General features: G+C 48.9%; 1 protein-coding gene and 1 long non-coding RNA gene across 3 annotated transcripts in view; one reads left to right on the top strand and one right to left on the bottom strand.

Annotated features, from left to right (window-relative positions):
• The window catches only part of KLHL29 (kelch like family member 29), a 294,701-nt gene extending 293,642 nt beyond the window's left edge, over window positions 1-1,059 (bottom strand). The window contains exon 1 of one of the 2 annotated variants that reach the window (XM_059405212.1): window positions 790-1,059. The gene's annotated coding sequence lies outside the window, so the exon portion shown is untranslated. The remainder of the gene's footprint in view (window positions 1-789) is intronic. The other variant, XM_059405211.1, reaches the window with a different exon arrangement.
• A 2,399-nt stretch (window positions 1,060-3,458) lies between these two features.
• LOC132022242 (uncharacterized) lies at window positions 3,459-15,399 on the top strand. The gene is made up of 3 exons (XR_009405560.1): window positions 3,459-3,530; window positions 3,925-4,014; window positions 15,320-15,399. It is a non-coding gene; the product is annotated as an uncharacterized LOC132022242 (long non-coding RNA).
• The last annotated feature ends 240 nt before the right edge of the window (window positions 15,400-15,639 follow it).

Raw genomic sequence — 15,639 nt, 5'->3', positions numbered from 1 at the left:
CCCACACTGCACAGCTCGGGGTCCACCCTATCCCACACATAAACAACCCTTCCTCACCCAACTGCACATCCTCGTCCCTTCACCATCCCCATGGGCTCTCTCCTTTCCGCGCCCCCAAACACGGTGGCACCCAAAAGGTGTTAAGGGAAGGGGGGTCACAACCAGGTCTGTGCGGGCTCCCTCCTCATAGCTTACAAGCTCCTCTACCTCGAAAGTTACTTGGGATTGAGTGAAGAGACCCAGTCCCCAAATGGGGGGTCTGAGGACTGGAAGGGGCAAAACCCCAACCCGGCTTCCCGCTGCACAGAGGCGCGCGCCTTCCCAAAGGGCAGGGCGCGCGGCCGCCCCCTGGGTCCAGCCTTTCGGTGCCTCTTCCTGGCCCCCAGCCCGGCGCGGGCCCTGGGCCGCTCCGGGGAGGTGGCCTGGAGAGGAACGCGCACTGCCGGGCCCAGCCAGAGGGTGCCGGGGCCGGGGTCACACTCGCCTCCAGCAGCCCCCCACCACCATCGCGACATTGGCTCGGGGCAGCCCCCGCGCATACACACCCGGGGGCAGGAAGTTTTTTTTCCCCCTTCTTCCCCCCATGGAGCAGCGCAGGCGCAAGGGCTCCTGCAGCCTAGCGAGTCCAGACGCGGGAGGCTCCTGCCGCCGCCGCCGCCGCCGCCGCGGGAGCGGAGCCCAGCGTTCCGGGTTCTCGGGCCCCGCTCCCAAGCCCGGCCCGGCCCCGCGCAGCCGCCAGGACCCGGGGTCCCCGGCCCCCCATCCTTGGCGCCCAAGCCTGGCTCTTACCTCTGGCCGCGCCGCTCCGGCCCCGGCCCGACGCCCGGGGAGCCGGGGGTCGCGGGTGGGCGCAGGAGGGCTGATGGATAGGGGACGTCGCCGGCGGGTAGCGGTAGCTGGGGCCGCTCGGGTCCTGGCCCGGAGAAATGGATCCAGGTCCACCTCCTCGCGTTCCTGCTCTCCGCCTTCTCCCCCCTTTCCCTTCTCCTCCTCCTCCGCCGCCGCCTCCCGGCAGCCCAGGGAGGATGCCCGGGAGAGGGAAGTCAGTCCTTCTGCCTGTCAGCCTGTGCGGCTACGCGCGGCGCGGCGCGGCTCTCACCGAGGCGGCGGCGGCGGCGGCGGCTCCGGCAGCATCGCCCCCGCCCTCTCCCCGCAGCCGCGGCGGCCGCGGGGCTGGGGCTGCTCCGGGCTCGGGCTCCGGGCGGGGGCTGCGCTCAGGCGCGGCGGCCGCCGGGGCTGCGGGCGGGCGCTGCGGAGCCGGGGCTGGAACTGCAGCTGGATCCGCGGCGGCGGGGACGGCGGCGGCGGCGCGGGGGCTGGCGCGGCCGCGGCGCGGGGACCATGCTCCCTTCTGGCTCGCTCCGCTCCGGGTACCGTCTTCTTTAGCTGCGAGGGAGGCGGGCTTCGGCGCGCAGCCAGGGGCGGGCGGAGCCAATCACGGGCGCCCGAGTGGGCGGGGGTGGAGGGTGGGGGAGGCGGGGCGCCCCCGGCAGGGCACCCGGCGCTGCTCCCCGGGCCGGAGGGATCCCGGGCAGCGGCGCGCTCCGCCCGGGCCGGAGTGCCGGCGGGTGTGTCGGTGCGTCTGTCCGTCCCCCGCCCCCGCGCCCCCCACCCCCTGCGGCGGCTCCCGGCTCGCCCGGCTCGGCGGCCGCGCCCGGCAGATGCGCGGCGCGTGGCCCCGGCTGCTGGGCCCCGGCCTCCCGGCCCCGCCGGCCCCGGGTTGGGGGACGCGGCCGAGGCGAGCTCCCCGGCTGCTCTCAACACCTGAGGAAACTGGCGGAAAAGTTTGAGAACGGAAAGTCCAATCGTCTTTCAGCTTCCGCCCTCCCTAGGACACTCCAGCCACGGAAAGGAGCAGGTTGTTCAAATCTCTGAAGAACCGCGACTAGCCCGCCCATCCTGTCCACCGACCCTCTCGTCTGTCCAGACTCGACTCTCCCCACTGCACGCGGACTTTCCTGTTTACGCTGACCCACTCGAATCCACGCGACCTCCCTGTTTATTTAGTCAGCTCCTACTCAGGCCATACCAGACTTGTATGTCTATACTCAGTCTCCCCCCCCCCCCCAACACACATACACCACCACCATGGTCTACACTGACTTTCTTAGCCCCTTCACTTCTCTGTCTACGCTTGCCGTCCACACAGACCCTAACGTCAACCCTAATAGGAAAGGTTTGGCTGGAGGCCCGTGGCAGCCCCTAGTGCGGGATTTTCCATTGCGCCAGAACATTCCATTTCAGCACCAGTCTTCCGCGGTAACGCTCCAGCTCTGGTTTTTATTCCCTGACCTCTCCTTCCTCCCCTACTTCCCCCTTGTCTGGTTTTGAATTTCAGAGGAAATATAGCCCCTACCCCCAGCCTGAATGTAAGCGTTTGTGGGTTTCAACCTCCTGCCCTCACCCTCCGCTCCCCCCGGACGGAGCTGCAGAGGCCTGAGGCTTGGGTAGCAACCCGGGAGGGGATATGGTCAAGAAGGGAGCTGCGGGCCCTTTGGCTGGAACTGGGAGGAGCCGGCCTGGGGCGGGCTCTGCCGGGCCCCGCCCTCCTCCTCTGGGGCCGCCGGGGCGGCAGGAGAACTCGGTTCGCAAATCCCCTGCTCTCAGCTCACTCCTGTGATGTCTGAATCCAGGCCTCTGCTCTCTTTGGCTGTAAACTCAGTGCAGGGATTGTGTCTTCTTTAATATCTTGTAGGAAGCAGAGTACAGTGTGGCGGCTGATAAATAATAAATAATAATAATCTACTGAGGGTAGCAGGAGGACTGTCAGTGACAGGGAATGAGGACACCAGGGAAATGGCACATTGGTGTAAGCGTAACTGCATTTCCTGGAAAAAGAAAAAATATATATAATAAAGTTTTGGTGTGTGAAGCCTGGGGACAGGGGAGGAGACAGGGCAAAGCACTGCAGAGAGGAATCCACCCTCGATGAGGGGGTCAGCTAGGAAAAGTAGTGTATCTTTTCCAGAAAGTGACAGAGGGGTGTAGTGGGGGGGTTAGGGGAAGGTGATCTCCGCAAGGGTCCTCAGCAACACCTGAAAGGGAAGATGTGGTTTGAATGCTAAGCCGTTAAATTGGCGTATAAACAGTGATTGAAGAGGACTGTGGATAGAAAATGGAGAAAAGGGGATTACTAGGGATTTTTAGAAGGTAGGTAACCGGTAACAACAGCTAACACTTCGAGCAACTCAAGGCCAAGAGAAGGAGAATGAAGGCACAAGGTGAGTCTGTGTTCATTCGTGTTGCAGGAAGCCATCCTCTGAAATGGTCCACATGGACGGCGTCGCCCACCCCCCAACACCCCACCCCCAACTTGTAAACCTGTAGGAACCCACTGGGCTACATTCTGCCGCAGCGCCTTACCCGACAGCATCATGGACATATAGCTAAGGCTTGCATGGTCTGCGATCTGTTAGGTTCTGGCAATTGATGCACTCCTATTCTCTTATAGACCATTTTGAACGATCGTCAAATGAAAGGAGGAGAAATATACTCCATGAATCCTTCCTCCACTACATCTCTAGGTGAAGGTATGAGGAGTCTCCTGGTTTCCCTGCCTGCCTTTGTGGAGGGGAGAAACCTTGCTGGATTCCCACCTGCACAGAAGAAGACTTCCTTTGGCCTCTGTGATGCCAAGGGTGCCAGTCCCAGAGTGTTGCGGTGCCTCCAGGGTTCAAACTAGAGAGCAGCTCACTGGGGGAGGGGGTGGTTTAGCCTGTCAATAGAATGGAAAAAGCTGTGCAAATTAGAATCACAGAGGGCTTGTCCAGCCTCCCTCCAACCCACCCTTCTTTCATCCCCAGAGCCTGAATGCAAATAAGGATTTCCAGAGTCTGGTAGTCTGCCCCAGTTGCCCCAGGGTCTTGGCCATGTAGACTGCCTCTGCTTTGTGTTGGGTAAGGGAACTCCTCCCTTTCTCCGCAGATCTCGCTGGCGTCTTCGATCTGAGTTATGCCCTGCCCTGCTTTGTGTCATATGGAATATGTTCCATGGTTGGCAAGAATCTCTCACATGGTAAGTGGGATTTGTTGGGTGTTGCACATGGGAATTTGTGTCCTGGTCCCAAGTTTCTCCATGAGACACAGGATCTGCACTGTGCACTGTGCTTCAAATGGCAGCCCTCTCTGTCCTGACTGAGCTGCCCCAAGCTAAGGCCTGGGGTCAGGATGAATGTGAAGGAGCAGACTTGCAGTGCACAGGGAGATTACTAGAATGTTCTAGAGCATTCATTCTCTTATTATGTGTGCAATCAGACCAGGGTTTTGTGTTCGAAAGGCTACTACTGTGCCTTAAAGAGGCACCAGAGGAAGCCACACCGGGGTTGCCTGGAGTGCCCACTGTGGCCAAATGGACCTCTCTCCTTATTTACATTTATAATCAGCCACAGCAACACGATCATTTACTCAATGACCTCTACAATGCAAGCTCTGGACCAAGTATTCTATCTATGAAATCTTCTTAGTTATCACAGCAACTTGTGGAGTTAGTGTGACCAGTCCTAAAAGCCAGGTCACAGGAGAGGGTAGGTGATCTCCTGAAATCACATATCCAGGAAATGGCCAAGCTGGAATTGGAGCCTGGTTCGTTGGTTCCAAAGCCTCTGTTCTTTTCACCACACTCAACACACGAATGCAATTTCTTTTGTCATTAGCCTGGTGATTTTCCCTTTAAATAGACACAGTGGATGCTGATTTTGCCTTTATCAGCAGCTGGTCCTGGACCCAGAACTGGAAATCAGTCTAGGAATACAAGGAACTGATGTCAAAGGGAGCAGAACATCCCTTTGATTACTGACTGTGCAGGTCACTTACAAGAGTGGACGCCTCATCAGAAACCCTCAGGTCTGAGAGGACATCTGTTGCTAGGAGTGTAGTGGGTGTAAACAGAGCAGGAGCCAGCCTCTCTGCTGATTGGGGTTTTGTATTTGCTGTTTTGTTTTTCTAACATGACTCTCCACTAAAACCACCCCCATTTAATATCAAAAGCATTAAAAAATCCTAGGCAAGTCATTGTTCCAGTGGTTAATCAATCCATAAAAATATATTTAGCACCTACTGTGTGTCCAGCATTTCAACCCCATGGTGTTGATTAAAGCAGGAAGCAAGAAGTCACAGCTGCTGAATTTTCACTGTAGCCACCCTGCTCTTTGATGCATCACAAAGACACATGCTCATCATTCAATCAGCCAATTGCTGAGACCCTCCTGCAGCTGGGTGCAGCTCTGTGCCGGGTGTTCCAGAATACAGGGAAGGTATAAGACAGTTTGTTTCATGAAGGGGGTCAAGGCAGCCAAACAACAATATTTGGTTCTGGTTCTTGGTAGAGGTTAAAGGTAGCAGAGGTTGTTACCAAAAAACGTTAACTTAGTACTCATTCATGGTGGGGAAAGGCTCCCAAGTGTTGTAGGGTCCAGGGGATGATCTGGAAGAACTGGTCTGGTCATGGTGGCTTCCTGGAGGAGGCCAGTCTCAGGTTGGGGAGGACTGAGGAGGTTTTCATGGGAGGCTGAGGAGCCCAGACCAGCCAGACCAGAAGGCAGGGGTCAGGAGGACAGAGGACGTAGTGTCCCCAGAATAGGGGACTCACGGTATGATGGTTTCCAAGACATGACTCGTCAGCAATCATTTCCTTTGGGTGGCAATGAAAGTGTATTTTCCCCCTCTGCTCAAATCAATGGACGATTAGAGTCTAAGAATCAGAATAAAACCAGTGGTATCTTTCTCTCCCTTTATTCATTCTCAATGGCAGGAATTCAGCACTTTTTTTTTTAGTACCACTTTTTTTGCAGGTGGCAGAAGTGCTAATTAGAGCCACTAACAATTTTCCTGGGTGATTCTAACTCCCAAACTGACAAGAAACACTGCTTGGGTGTTTTAGAGAGAGCAGATTCCACTCTTCCCATTGATAAAGCGATTCTTCAAACACGGTGGTCAGAGAAACGGATTGAATAGTTTCTCCATTCCTATGTGTTGGGTGGCAAATTGTTCACTTTACTTTTTCCATATTTAAGAACGGGCCAGTGTTTCCCCATGCGAGAGTACAAAACAGAAAACCTCGGTGATTGGTAGGATAGGTTGTAAGGAGCATTTATTTTGTTTGAGTGTTAGAGGCTTCCTTCACTCACGGAATTGGTTCACTAAAAGGAAAATTCAGGAGAGTTTTGAGTGAAGGTAGAATCCTGATAGTTCTCTGCGTACACATATTTTTGAGCTGTTTTTGAGAATAAAGAGGTAAAGGGCCTGCCTGCTCCATGTTTGACTCCAGAATCTGCTGGTGTCATTGCTTTTTATCTCCCTCTGAGTTTTCAGTAGAACTTAGGACCGGGACTGTGTCATTAGTGTGGTCACTTTGAAGCTCCGAATTGGGCCAGAGGCAGGACAGTGACCATCCAGGGCAGGTGACTGCCCTGCTTTGACTCTCTCCAGGATGGAGATCTTCCTGCTTTCTGCCCTCGGCTGGGACTCAGGCTGCCTGAGAGGGTGTCACAGTCCACACGGGCTGTTTGCGGGGGCTCAGCCCGAGGCAGAGGGACCACAGTGCCAAGGCTTTGGCAGCAAAACCCATTTTAATCAGCTAATTAATGAACACGGTCAGGTCCAGGGCGCTGTCTGAGGAGTTGCTGTTTATCTCCATATCCCCAAAGCTGAAGCTTCCTGTCATATTCACAAGCAAAAGGCAGCCCCTTCTCCAGGGATCGAATGCACCCTTCTCCCAAAAGAGCAGGGTGTTGGGAACAAAGCTCTATGTGCTCTTGGAGTCTGAGATATTTGAAGTGTCTAATGGTTTCAGCTCCTTTGGAATATGTGACTGCGTGTTTCATCTTTGTGCTTATCTCTGCTAAAATTTGCAAGGCTGCATACGCTTCCTGGGAAGTGGGTCTGGGAGGAGGAGTTTGTGAGGTCATGCCCAGTGGAAACATGATTGTCAACACGTTGGCCCCAGAGTCTCTGTCCTCAGGGAACCAGAGGCAATAGGGCCTGAACTCAGGGTACCTACTGAATATTTACTAAGGGCCTTAAATATAGCCCAAAATCTGTGATAAAAATCACCATCTGGTCCAGGTGCATCTTGCTGTAAGAAAATCTGATATTTGAAAATTCAAAATGATATAACAGAAGGACTTGCCAGTTTGCATTACAAAAAGGATGCACGGGCTTCCCTAAGTGAAGCTTTCCCCTTTGATATTTAATATGTGGCTGATTTATTAAAAATTCTGTTCAGATTCAACTGGTCAGAAACACATTCATTTATTTTTATTTATTTAAGACATGTCACCTGCTTACAAGAGGTCTTGCGCAACTCACAGGTTAAAACACGGGGCAAAAGGAGACATTTAGGAAAGAAATAGAATAGACAGAACCCAAAGGGAGGAGGTAAGGTTAGAAGCATCAAGCATACAAGATGAATGGGTTCTACAATTAGGCTCTCTAAGGGAAAAAAGGGCACATGAGCTAGGTTACCTGATTGTATAAAGGAAGACACATTTGTATCAGGTAATAAAAGATGTTTTGAATAGAAACTACTTAAAAATCAGAGACTGTTATAAATTGAAGAATGTAGTATTGTTGAGATAAAAGGTTTCTCCTCTAGACTTTTGGAGACAAACATGGAAAGGTATAACACTTCAGGCCTGTTATGCTAACATTTTTCACTACTTCTAAACCTTTGAATAATATTTACCCGACGATTTCATTAAAAAAACATTTCAATCCTTTATAGATTTACTTATTGCCGATTCAGGAAAAGGGCTGCCAATCAGACATGTTTCCTTTAGGTGGCTGTGAGTTTTCCTAGAAAGCAACAAGTTTCTTCCAGCTAATGTCTAAACCTTTGATAATGTCAATGTAGCTTTAGGTCAATTTCAAAATTATCCAGAGAGTTCTGGCTAATGTAGAATTTCACTAAAAACAGCTAGAACTTAAACATTAGAAGAGGCGAGTTAGGGAAACATAGGAGGGCTTGGAGAGAGTCAGAACAGTACCTGGGACCTGACATATTTACATACTAGTCTGCAGACGAATCCTATTAAAATGAACTTAGGATTTTAAAAGGGTTGCAGATATGACCTCACCCTGATAACCAAGGTTCTTTTTCCTGGGAATCAAGAGTGACATGTGGTTGTAGATGTGTACATGTTGTTCAAAAGCAACAGAGATGTTAGTTGGGTGACAGTCTATAAAATAATTGACATATCAGCAATATCTGGTATTGGTTTAGCACTCACTGTGTGCCAGATGCTGTTCTAAGCCTTTAACTGTCCCTTTAAATTTGTCTCTTATATTCCTAACAAAAAAGGATGTGAAAATTGGTGAATCCTGAGTCTAAAATTTTAATGTAGATGCAGAGAGGGACAGGAGCTCTATCTTCAGGGTGGAATCTGGCCCAACCCATAGCTAGATGGGGGACAGAGGTGGCTCATTCTGGACACACATCTCAAACCCAGAATCAAAGTGGGAGGTTGTGTGGTGCCTTTTCACTACCTGAGCATACACCAGGTCCCTGGTCCCAGTAAACTCTGGACATGCCCAGCTCATGGTTGTACCTCTCATGTCAGGGAAGTCTGTCCTAAAGGATACCAGAAGCTCAATTAGAATGAGAGAGAGAAGCCCAAGTGTATTAACTATGGAAATACAAACTTCCCCCAAACCTAGCTGCTTAAACAAGATCCATTATCTTTCCCAGTGTCTGAGGGTTAGGAATCCAGGAGCAGTATAACTGGGTGGTTCTGGCTCAGGATTTCTCATGAGGCTGCATGAAGACATCATCAGGGGCTACAGTTATCTCAAGGGTCTGCTAAGCCTGAAGGATTTGCTTTCAAGCTCACTTGCATGGCTGTTGGCTGGGGGCCTCAGCTCCTGGCCTTGTGGATTTCTTTATGGGGCTGTCTCAAGATGGGGCAGCCTGTTTCTCCTTGAATAGCAAGTGATGAGAGAGAGAGAGTGCATGAGAGAGTACTAGGCAGAAACAGCAATGTCTTTTAAAACTTAATCACAGATGAACGATCTAGACCAATAGAAGTTTAGTGTGAGAAGGGACCAAGGTGGTGAATACCAGGAGGTAGGATCACTGGGAGCCATCTTGGAGGCTGACTACCAGGGCAATCATCTTAGCTTCTGTGATTTCCAGAGAGGGGATGAGTGGGCATGGTAGGATGTATTTTACTAGATTTCAGGATTTCAGGCTTTGGAAAGTCCGACAAAGTCAGTGGACATGATATGAGACTCCAAAAGGAAAGATGGCTCAAGGACTCTTATTGATAAAATTCTTAATGTATATTGCCAGTGTTCTTGAAGAAAAATGGTAAGGTGGGAGCAGATGTTGATGAGAGCAGAGTGGCTATTGGAAAGCTCCCCTTCAAGTACAGCTGGCACAGGAGAGAGGAAGCCATCGGTGTAGTAGAGGCACACAAATCTCGTTAAGCCTAATTACTGAGGGCAGCACAATTGTAAGGATAACAAAAAAAGCTTTTTTTATTTGACATGAGCAAAAAATCAAGAAAAGACCTGACTGGTGATGGTGGGAAGTTCTCTAATACTAAACATTTCTGTAAAGCTAACTCTTACTGAGTCTCACTATGTACCAGGCAAAGTGCCAGGTGCTGAGGATACAAAGATAATTAAGAAAAGGTCGCTGCCTTCGAGGATCTCCCAGTCTAACAGGAAGACACACATATAAACAAATGCCATTCTGCAGGATCAGTACAGTAATGAGATTCAGTGCAGGTAGACCAGGGACATTAGGAGAGACACTGCCAGTGCTACTTGGGGGCAGGCGGGTCAGGGAAGGCTGTACAGAAGAGATTACACTTGAGCTGAGTCCTAAAGGATGAGCAGGATTTTGCCAAAGGAAGAGGGGCAGGAGAAAAAGAATTGCCAAGTGCAGAGTGTGGGAGCAGGGCAGGCTGGGGAAGCTGCTGGTGCTTCACAAAATGAGAGCAGGGTGGAGAGTGCAGATGGGGCTAGAGAGGCTCTGCACTGGGGATGCATGGGCCAGTGTTGCTCTAAGTGGGGTCCTACATCAGCATCAGTTGGGAGGCTTGTGAAAATGCAGACCTCCTGCAGCCCAATCTTATGTCCACAACAGCAGATTGTTGACCTTACCCATTTTCTCTTCTTCCTGGGCTAGACTACATTTCCCAGCTTCCTCTGCAGTCAGATTCTATTTCCCAACCTCCTTTGCAGCTGGACTACATTTCCCAGCCTCCTTTGCATTTAGACTCTAATTCTCGGTCTTTACAGTTAAGTGCACTCATGTCAATGGAATATGAATGGAAGTAATATGTGCCATTTCCAGACCTGGCCCATTAAGATGTGCCCTGAATGTTCTCCATTACCTTGTCCTTTTCTCCGTGTTGATGGAGGTGAGCACAGGGATCTTGGAAGCCACATGTTGGGGATAGCAGAGCTATTAACATTGAGGAAGCCCTGGGTCACTTCTTCATTGTTTAGGGAGGGCCACCCACTAATCTGAAACACCAGTATTTGAGTTTCAAGAGAATAGAAAACAAAATTCTGTCATGTCTGAGCAGTTGTAAATTTGGGGGGTCTGTTTGTTTTTGCAGCTAGCATTTCCTTTACTAATACAGCAATGGGCTTGGCTTCTAAGAGAGGAATTCTTTGGAGAATCTGCCCTTTTAACAAGCACCCTAGAGAAGTTAGAGAGTCACTGCTCTAGAGCAAAGAGGAACCCACCACTCATGAGTGGCAGACCAAGTAACATGATGCTATTTGCATTTTAGAATGGCAGTGAGAAAGCAGAATTTTACCTCCCTCTTCTTTGCCAAGAAGAAGGAGGTAAAGAAGATTGCCAAGGTGAGAAATCTACTGATGAAAAAGAAAAAGAAAACTGTGGTAAGAGAAAATTGAAGTTCAAGATGAGTAAAGAGATTATAACAAGCACCAACCTGCTGTAAATGAGCTCAAGTCTCTTGGCCAGGACAAATTACACTCCAGGGAGTAGGGAGCTCACCACCGATGCTGTAGCGTCTCTGCTGATAATCTTTAAGAAACATGGAGATGGGGAGAGAAAATGGAACACTTGAGATAGGAAAATGTAGCTTTGTTTAAGGGGGTAGGGGAATGATTCAGCAAATTACAAAAGTGGGGATATCCTATCCACCTCTTTCAGTTGATTATTTAAAGTTGATTTGTGAGCACATGAAAAATCCAGAATTCTCTAGAAGCCCGTGTGGCTTCTTTAAGAGCAAGTCACAACAAGGTAACTATATTCCCAGTTTTGTGATAGGATTGCTAGATTATCATGTCAGGGAATTGTGTTAGTTATGGTAGAAGCAAAGCACAACTCAGCTCAGTATTTGTCAAGGAATCTCATGAGAAATCTGTACACAAGACAAAGTAATTGTAACTTCAGACTGGTATGCGTAGTAGGTGAATTTAAAATTGTATTATGGCCATACCTGAAGATGCCGATCTATGTCAGTGAGAAAGTAAATTTCTAGCGAAAGGCCACAATCGTGGTTCCATCTGATATTTTCACTAGTGATACAGACATAGATGACTTAGTGAATACTTAACCAATCTTCGGATGACATGTAGGGAATATATAATTAGTTGCATAATCAGACCCCCAAATAGGCTCAAGTACCAAGAAAGGAGATGAACCAGACAAATGAGTAGGATTGAGCATGTGGGTCCAGACAGTCCCCTGCACAAGTTTGGGGCTAAAAGATGCAATAACTGTGGTTTGAGAGAAAGACACAGAACCATGCCATCAAGCAGCAGTGTGGTTCCACTTTGCACAGCCCAGAATGGACTCAGAGTTTAGCCATAAGGCTCTGGGCTTAGCTGAGACCTGTGTGTGGTTATCTGAAGGGTGTCAGGAGCAGAGGGGTCCAGGCAGATTTCACAGGGGTCTGATGGGTGGATTCAGGCCCATGAGAGGATGAACTCCCTACAGCCATCTCACAGCGGTCCCAAGGGATGGGCTGCTTGGGATGTAGGAGCGCCTGTCAATGGACATGACCAAGTGGAGAGAGAAAGTCCCTCCGTGGGACATCATGGAAGGGATGAAGGATGTTTGGTCACAGAAAAATCAAGAAAGTCCCTCCACATTTTAGTAGCTACTATGACTGACTGTCATTTTTTGAGAACTTAAAATGTGCCAGGCCCAGTGCTAAGTGGGCTCAAGAGCCCTGTATTAGTTTCCTTTTGCTGCTGTAACAAATTACTACAAAATTCATGGCTTAAAACAATACAAATGTGTTATCCCTCAATTCTGGAGATCAGAAGTCCAAAATCAGGGTGTCTCTAGGGCTCTGTTCCTTCTGGAAGCTCTAGGGGAGGATCCTTTCTCTTGTATTTGTTGGCTTCAGGAGCCCGTCTGCCTGCCTTGGTTTTTGACCCCTTCCTGCGTCCTCAAAGTTAGCACAGCATCTGCAAATCTCTGTCCACCCTTCTGTCTATCTTTCTCTCTGCTTCTGGTATCATATCTCTTCCGATCTTGATCATCTTACCTGCCTCTCTGAAGGGCTCTTGTGGTTACATTATATTGGACTCAATATAAATCAACTCTCCATCTCCACATCCTTAGCTTAATCACATCTGTAAAGTTCCTTTTGCCATGTAAGCTACCATACTCATGGGTTTGGGGGAGTGGGACAATGACATCTTGCTGGGGGAGGGTTGTTATTCTGTCGACTACAAGCCCTTTATAGATTGTCTCATTTAATTTGTTCCCTTTCTATCTTGATGATTTAGGCATTATTTTCACCTAACAGATGGAGAATCAGAGCCACGGGAAGGTTGAGCGATACATCGTGCCAGGATGAGACAAGACAGTGGGGATTCGAACTGGGTGCTGATTGGTTTTTTAACCACTCTGATGCTGTAGTGCACGTAGTATTATTATTTTTAGAGCCCATAATTCTCAGCACTAATAATCGCTTTTCTTTAGTGGTGTTAATTTAGTGGTGACATTATTGCAGCTTGTTTTTCCAAAATGTCACAGAAGTCAGCCATTTCCAGCTAGTACGAAATGGAACGAGCCTCTCTTGCTTTCCCCTCAGCATCTCCAGTTCACAGCAATCCCCCCTCCTGGATTTTGTCACCTTGGGCTTTCTCAGCTACAGGAGTTTGGAATGGTGCTATTTTCTGAATTCAGATCTGACAATCTTTGTCGACTAAAGGTTATACAGCTGCAAAAGTTTGTCTTTAACCCAAAGTCACAGCGTTGTCAGGGAGAGTATAAAGAGATTCCCAGAAATGCAGGTTAAAAACCTCGTGATTCAGCAAGGTAGCAGGGGCAGCATCGCGACGGTGGCATTTAGGTCCCAGGGCAGGCGGCATCGTGGCCATGTCTGGCTGAAACCGGCACCCAGGCCCTGGAGAGGTGGGCAGTGCAGGCATCTCCTGCCCAGGCCTTCTGTGCTGGGATGTTTCTTCCAGCAACTGAACATCCACAGCCTTGTCTCCCCAACGGTGAAGCTCAGAGAGAGACAAGCCCTGTTTACAGATGAGCCCCCAAGGCTCAGAGCTGTGCTCCAGGTCACCTGACCAACCCATGGCAGAGACTGCGCCCAAAGTTGAGAGCCCTGGCTTGTCGTCCTGGCTCTGCCACCAGCTGCTGCTCTGGGACAATGAGTGTGGCCATGAGCATGTCATGTCTTTCTCTGTTCTTCCTTCTAGGATGCTCCCTGTTGACGAGTAGGAGCTCTACTTGTCACCCACTTCTCACTGTGCTGAGCTGGGCCAGCCTGGGCCTTCCATGGGAACTGAGCTGGCTATGAATTGAGTCCAGCCTCTCTGGAGAGGAGCCTCTCTGTTGGGAAGGGAGTCTCTGATGACACCAGGAACTTTTTTCCAGCAAGAGAGTACACACAGTATAGGAAGGGCTTGGCTGGGGGTGGAGGCCGTGAACTACTGGGATGCTGAGCAGTGGCTGGATGGCTGCAGAGGAGGGAAGGGCCTCTAGGCAGTGGAATTTAGCTCCTATTCAACTGCTGGGGCCCAGCTGGCCCTCCTGGCAGGTTGTTTCTAGATGTTCACATGGCACTGCCATGGCAACTTTCATCAAGCTTCAGCTATGAGGGTAGTATTGATTGGGCAACTTAGAGTCTAGAAGGAAAGGTTTTGGACAACTTGTTTATACACTGGGCTGAAAAGGCAGAAACTGCTCTTACTAAATATCTATTTTGTGCCTGCCACTGGCTGGGGTTTTCACTGACCCTGGATCCAAGAGGAATATAATACAGTTCCTGCCCTCACAGAAGTTCAGTCCACATGCCTGTGAGTGCTAGCCTTTACCAGACAACATAAGGAATAAACAAGGTGGTAATTAATGAAGATAAAAGGAAGTAGCAGGAATAGTAACCGAAGGACTAAACAGAGTGGTAATTAACAAAGATAAAAGAATTAACAGGAGTAGAAAGTGAGGAAGTGCTGAGTTTGGGAGTACCCAGGATCTGTTTATCTGCCAGAACTCTGGCCTTAGGACGAGAGAGTGAATCTTTTAGAACATTTCCCAATAGGAGGCTTGATTTCTTAAAAGTAATATTCTGCTGCTCATTTGTTTTCTTTGTTTAGCTTATAGTCCACTAGGACGCTTGGATCTTCTTTTCTCCATCTTGCATCTAACTTTTGTATAGTTGCCATCTTTCCCTGGAATGTACCCTTCTCAATGCTCAACATTTCTCTGACAAAAGAGCGGAAACAGGAGATAATTTTTTAAATGTTCAATTTATTTTATTTTACTTTTTTGCTTTTCCCCCAAACAGCTTTATTGAGTTATAATTTATAGACCATAACATTTACCCATTTTAAGTGTGCAATTCAGTCAATTTTAGTAAATTTACAAAGATGTGCAACCATCACCACAAGCAGTTTTAGAATATTTCCATCACCAGAGGGAATAATTTAAGGGCACAATACAAAAAAATATGGGTTTATTCAACCTGCTTGAACATGCATTTCTGAAATTATTGTACTTAAAATATGTCAGCAAATTTTGACTTACTTCATGGCGAATTTTTGCAAAAAAAGCAAAATGAACTGGAAGAATCCCTGTGCCTGAAATCTTAGGAAACCATTATCCACTTTATAGATCACTTCATTAATAAACAGATTATTACAAAAGTAATTATTTTAGAGATGGCAAGTGCCATTAGCTAATACTATGTTGTTGTCTACTGGGACTTGCAAGAAGTCTTTTTAATTTGCTCTTCAAAAATCATTTACACCCACAAAACCACTTCAGACAGCGAAATGAATCTAGGTATGGGCAAACCTTAGTTACCATGGCAAAACCAGTTTCATCTTTTTACCTTTGTAATTTGTTGCCAGTGAGATTTTTCTGTTCTCTCCAGAAATCCCTGTTTTGTGGAAGGACTTGTGTGGTGAATCCCATCACTTTGTAGAAGTGTCTAGCCCTCCAGCGTGAAAGGCACCAGTCAGTCATCCAATCCTTTGGGGGTAAAAAGTACACTGACTATTGAACGCCTGGATGGTTCCATTGTAAGTACCCCTTTTTGCATGCCTAGTAGTTAGAAAGTTCAGAATGGGTGGCTGGCCCCTCCATTAGGTATGCCTTTCCTTTCGTGGGCTGATCCCTCTGGTAGAGCTTATGGGAAGGACGTAAACCCCTTTTCTTCTAATCTTATATTCTGTCCTCCTTATGCCGTAGATC

This window comes from Mustela nigripes, chromosome 7 (genome assembly GCF_022355385.1).
Source record: "Mustela nigripes isolate SB6536 chromosome 7, MUSNIG.SB6536, whole genome shotgun sequence".
NCBI classification, from domain to species: Eukaryota; Metazoa; Chordata; class Mammalia; order Carnivora; family Mustelidae; genus Mustela; species Mustela nigripes.
This window is presented reverse-complemented; position numbering and strand designations above follow the sequence as displayed.